This window comes from Sinocyclocheilus grahami, unplaced genomic scaffold (genome assembly GCF_001515645.1).
Source record: "Sinocyclocheilus grahami isolate Dianchi unplaced genomic scaffold, SAMN03320097.WGS_v1.1 scaffold456.1, whole genome shotgun sequence".
NCBI lineage: Eukaryota > Metazoa > Chordata > Actinopteri > Cypriniformes > Cyprinidae > Sinocyclocheilus > Sinocyclocheilus grahami.
Genome location: NW_015505635.1, coordinates 306,852 through 313,407, shown reverse-complemented (window position 1 = coordinate 313,407; position 6,556 = coordinate 306,852).

Sequence of the window (6,556 nt, the reverse complement as noted above, 5' to 3'; positions counted from 1 at the left end):
TCTCTCTCTCTCTCTCTCTCTCTCTCTCTCTCTCTCTCTCACACACACACACACACACACATCATGTTCTGGGGGCAAACAAGTTTACCAAACAAGCCAGGCTTATTTCAGTTAGTCTGACTTATTTTGAACCGAATGAACTGACAATAAGTCAGACTAACTGAAATAAACCTGGCTTGTTTGGTAAACTTGTTTAATGAAACAGGCCCCTGGACATGGAATGTCTTTAGGCAAAGTGACAACAATATTTATTTTTTTATTTATTTATAAGGGGGAAACTTGTATCACATTGGAAAATTAAACCATTTTAAAATGATCTTTTAATTAAATCAATGTTTATGGCTCTTACAGACTCAAACTGCCAACCATTAGGCTACTTATATTTTATCGGTCTTAAAATCAGATCTCAAATCATAACTAATTGTTACTTAATTATCATTATAAGTGCACATAAACATACTATAAATGTTTATATTACTATAAACACTTCAAAATTAACAAATGCAATAACTGAACATTTCCAGTGATGAAATGCATTCATGCAATTCCATTGTGGTACAAAATTGCATTCATATATTTAACTCATCAAAAATCCTGATGTAGCAGAAAAGTACAGACACGAGAGCTCAATTTGAGTACTTCAGCATGTGTCGTTTCTGTAGGAGTGATATCAAAAATATTCTGGAGAAGAAAATCGAAATGTCATTTTGCTTTAAAACACATTAGTGGCTTTTATCTGTCCTTTTAAATGCATGCATTTTAGAAGACAAAAGTGAAAGAACATGATGTTGCTATAGGGCCAAACCTTACAGGTTAAAGATGAATAACTGGCCTCTATTCATGATTTTAGAGCTGTGGAACAGATATATGAGCAGAAACATATGCAAACAGACAAGAAACACCCAAGACAGTGAACAGGGTACAACATGCTTTTATGAATAAAAGGTATTTCTCTTTTTTTACAAGACAAACAGTATAAAACAAACATATGCATAGAAAATAACAAACAATATTCATACACAGTATAATGGACGAGACCGGGCTGCTGTGAGATTGGATGGAAAAAACAAATTGAGTTTAAAACTGTACTTTCATTCATCATGTGTGCTGTTTAGCTCCTGGAAGATTTAACAAAGGTTAAATACATATGATGAGCAAATAAAAATGACGTGCATTAAAATGGCACATCAGTAGCTCAATCGTTTCACCTGAAATATCAACGATATGCCAATGATATCTAGGGCTGAGCTCAATAACTCTTTATTAATGCCACTGAATGCCCACAAATCTTGAAGACAAACATCCCTCTGCCACTGACAGATGAAGAGAAATCAAGTCTCATTGCAAGAGACAAGAATATATTGCTTTACATTAAGAAACTTTGCATGATTAGGCTTCTACGTGTTCCATGTAATACCTGAAATATTCACACACTCAGTCTGAATGCTGTGAAACATCTCACTAGATTATGGCTCATATTCAGACAGCGAGTTCAAATGAGTCAAACAATGTTGACATACAATCTCACAGCGAGGTAATAAAGACATCCGATGGATTTTACACGAGTACAGGGATGCGTTCGACACATTCAGGGATCAAAATGTCATATAATGTAAAGAAGGCATGCAGAAATCCCAAATCTGAAGAATAGCATTCCTGAACCTAATTAATTACAAGTAGAAACATTAACAATCGTTGAGTTTAAGACAGGACCCCCTTTTCTTTTCACACTAATTTTACCAGTCAAGTTGAATCTTATCCAACTCTAAAAAGGCTGCATCGTATACAGCACTAACACTAATTTTGTTTTCTGTCATCAATGTACCAACTAATATTTTTGATAAACCTGATCTCAATACAGAGCCACAGAAATAAAGATCATGAGAGTTTTATGACCATAAAAGGTAGAAAAACACACTTTCTGCCATGTATTATGAGACTAACAGTCATATTTATATCTGCACAAAATTAGATGGCAAGTGAAGAGCTTCAAAACTGGATGGAGATTCTCAATGGGCTCGCGGTTCACCACTAGATGACAGTAAAGTTACATAACAAAATCACCTCAGAGCAAATAAAATACCACTATAGGTCATCTAAAATTACAATACATCTCTCTTATGTGCGTTTTAGGGGAGTCTTATTCCCTGCTGAAAAAAAACCAATAGACACCATCACAAAACTTGTAATGGTTTTGCTGTTTATAATGGGACTTTTACTGGAAACCGTATTGGTCCCCGTCGGTCTCTACTGGTAATTGGTCACCTTCTACTGGTGGCTTTTTAAAACCAATAAATCCTAATGGAACACGTCCCAAAACATGGTTTTAATGGTTAAAAGTTGATAGTTTGGAATGGTAGCCTATTTGTAGTGGGAACATATCGTTAACTCTCTTCAGCATAATACAGATATTTTCATCAGCAGCTGTCGAGTACAACATATAGTGTACATAATATGACTTTTTAGGTTAATGCTAAAACAAAATCACATGCATATAATTTTAATAAACAAGCATACTAAACATGCGTCCTCGCGATTAGCAAACATGTTTTCGCTAATCGCGAGGACTTTGGTTAGTTTCTGTTGGTCGGGGTGGTTGTTTCCTAGTTTAATACTGTGTTAATTAAGTAGTGACATGGCAAACACCACGAATAATTACAAAATAAAATAATAATAAAATGTCGTCATGTAATGGATACAAAACAGCAACGTCCTTGATTAGCGCAAACATGTTTTCGCTAATGGCTAGTTTCTATGTTGTAGTGGTTTACTTTAATACGTGTTAACTACATGGCAAACAGTACTAATAACTACAAAACAATAATGCAAGAGAAATGTCGTCATGTAATGGATACACACTAATGATCCACATGTAGGCTATGTGGGTCAGAACCATTGCTGTAATGAGAGCATGAAACATTTTGTGAACATCAGAGGTTTTTTAATTAAAAGGACAAGAGATCTGTTTTTCCACAAGAGATGCTCTAAATTAGAGTGTAATGGGGTCCGGTGGTTGTGAATGAGGATTTTCTGTCAAATAAAGCATGTGCGATAAGCGTCTGTGTGTGAGAATCAATAGGAGACGGTGGAGGAGGCCAGACTGACGAGGGGTCCGGGGACCGTAAGACCTAGTTTCTGGAGATGAGAGGGGCATCTGCTCCGCCGCCTGGGCTAATGAGAGAACAGACTCTCGGCTTGAACACCAGAACATGCATGAATCACAAAGAAGATCCTGTTTGAGAGCTGATGAGCTTTTATTGGACATGCTATCTTTGATATGAAGAAATGGCATGATGCTTAGAAAATGTGTGAAAGCTGTGTTCAGAATAGCATACTACTCACAGTATTTCTGCAGTATATAACACTGTTTCTCATATGCAAAGAACCCAGATGACCTACTGCATTTACTCAAATGTACAGCAAAGCACACAGTGGAAAAATGCATCCCACAATGACAACGTAGCACCATTTAAAATGTTTATCATTGCACACTGCATACATTTTCACATACTATTTAAAAATATATATATGCAGTATATACAGTGCAGTATGCTAGTATTCCATTCTGAACATAGCCAGTGTGTAATTGACCACAAACTGGTTTAGAGAAAATTAAAACTCCTGATAAACCATGAAACATTCCCAGCGTCTCCATTAATCTTGCTGCTTGAATGCTGGCAGATGTTGATGCTTGTAAAGCAGCTCTGGGAGGAAAGATGGAAGAGAGAGAGACAGCGAGGCCTGGATGGAGGTCAGCAGCTCAAACTATTAGAGGTGAACATGTGATTGATCTATTGCTGTTCTCACTGCTTCAGAAGCATCAGACTGAATAAGAGCACATAAAAGACTCATAGATGATCACACACAATCACAGATTCTTATGTAAATGCCTGATGCTGCGAGTTTTTTGTATCGGATGGTTGAGCATCCTTCTGAACTGAATTGAGATGCTTTTAAAACCAAATTCAATTCCTGAATTTGAACTGCTGTAGCAAACATGGTGCAAAATGGTAATGTAGAATTCAATGTAATGAAGTGGAGATTTGAACAGTTTCAGTATGAATTTGCCATAAACATCATATAAACAACATATGGGTATATTTTCTGAAACATTAGATGATCAAATGCCACAAATTGTTTCTTTTCATTTACAATCATTATATTTAATAAACAAACTTTCATTTTATTGCAGGGTATTATTGTTAACTAAAAACAAAAAATAAAGCCATTACTTGAAATAAAATAAACATTAACTGAAATAAAATGTGTACATAAATATATAACTTATTTTATTTCAGCTAGTTGCCAAAACAAAATTTCTAATTTAATTTGGTTTAAGTACTAAAAATAACTAAAACATGATAAAAAAAACGACAACTAAAATGTAATAAAAACTACATAATAAAAAAATAACAATATATGTGACCCTGGACCACAAAACCAGTCTTAAGTGTCAATATTTAAGTGTCAAAGCTTTCCATTGGTGTATGGTTTGTTAGGATAGGACAATATTTGGCTGAGATACAACTATTTGAAAATCTGGAATCTGAGGGTGCAAAAATCATCTTTAAAGTTGTTCAAATGAAGTCCTTAGCAATGCATATTACTAATCAAAAATTAAGTTTTTATATATTTACGGCAGGAAATTTACAAAATATCTTCATGGAACATGATCTTTACTTAATATCCGAATGATTTTTGGCATAAAAGAGAAATGTATAATTGTGACCCATACAATGTATTGTTGGCTATTGCTACAAATATCCCCCAGCGACTTAACACTGCTTTTGTGCTGCAGGCTCGCTCACACACACACACACACACACACACACACACACACACACATATACATACATACACAGTATATACTGTATATATAATTCAAAATATCAACACATGATGCTATGATTTACTAAATAAATAATAGATTCTAACTGGTTCAGATGGTTTTCTTCCTGCATTTTCTACATATTAAATAGACATAATTCAAAACTGGTGAATTTCTTTGAAATGCAATTCAAGTTGCAAATAAATCAAGGTAAATTCAAAATTCCAATTCAAGTCGAATTCACACCCGTTTCTTAAATTCTGCGTTTTGCTCAACCTGCATCAGGCATTTTGCAAACAACGTTGATTAAATTCAGAAAAGGGAACAAATGCATTGAATGCGCCCCAGGACTGTACAAATCCTCTCTGATTTAAACAGCAGAGAATAATCCAGATCATGAACAGTGTCGGCAGGTCATTTCAGTTCATTGTCCAGTTCATGAAGGAATGTGATGTGAGGAGGAAAGGAAGCCGGGTTTTTGTGGGATGGATCCTATATCACTAAATATGTTATTCCAAAAACTCACACAAGCAGGTAAAGAAATCTGAGATCTTTTAATAATTAAACGAATGTCTTTGTTTGACATGGTATTGAGAAGACTTTGGTCAACAAATAAGTTAGTGTTATCAAAAAGAGGAGAGTCTAACAAACCTTTAGGGCCAGATTTTACTAAAGGTATAATACAAGAGGGAATTGCACCAAACACAATGGCATATTCTCTTGGGGGGACAGGAAAAGAAAATTCTTGCATAAATTGTTCATAAGTAAAAAGGACACCACGATCGTCTAAAAGTTGACTGACTAAAAGTATATTTTTATCAAACCAATTGTGAAAAAAAAGAGATTTATTTTTATATCTAATATTTTTATTATTCCAAATAAAGTAGCTATGTGGTGAAAAATGATAATTATGTATAAGTGACCAACTTATTAAAGCCTGTTTATGAAAACAAGATAAATTTAAAGGTATTTTAGAGATGTCAAAGTTGGAGCGCAATAAAAAATTTAAACCTCCAGCAGAATTAAATATATGATTTGGAATAAAATTCCAACAGGATGTGGGGTTGAACTCAGAGATGATTGGGCTCCCAAGTTAGACCCCTAATGTCATCACGACATAACTCGTAGTCACCGACAGATAGGGAATAACATTTTAGCACATAGTTGGATTCAAAATGCAAAATTTACATTTACATTGTCATTTTGCAGATGCTTTTATCCAAAGCGACTTACAATTGGGGAATACATAAAGCGATTCTTGTTAAAGAGGCAAACAGACACAAGAAGTGGTTGTAATACCAAGTTTCAGGCATTGTTTAAATCAGTACAAGCTAGATTTTTTTTTTAAAATTTAGGATGAAGTCAAGTAGCGTCGAAAGTGATGAGTTTTCAGCTGTCGCTTGAAAATTGTCAGGGATTCAGCCTTCCGGATAGGGGTGGGAAGATCATTCCACCAGCCAGGAACAATGAACGAGAATGTTCTGGAAAGTGATTTTGAGCCTCTCTGTGATGGTACCACGAGGTGTCGCACACTAGCAGATCTCAGACTTCTGGATTAGTAGTAGTGAATGAAAGTAGTAGTAGTGAATGAAAGGCGGGTGCTGAGCCTGTGGCTGTTCTATATGCAAGCATCGATGTCTTGAACTTGATGCAGGCCGCAACCGGTAGCCAGTGCAAGATAAAGAGATAAAGAGAAGTGTAACATGGGCTCTTTCGGGCTCGTTGAAG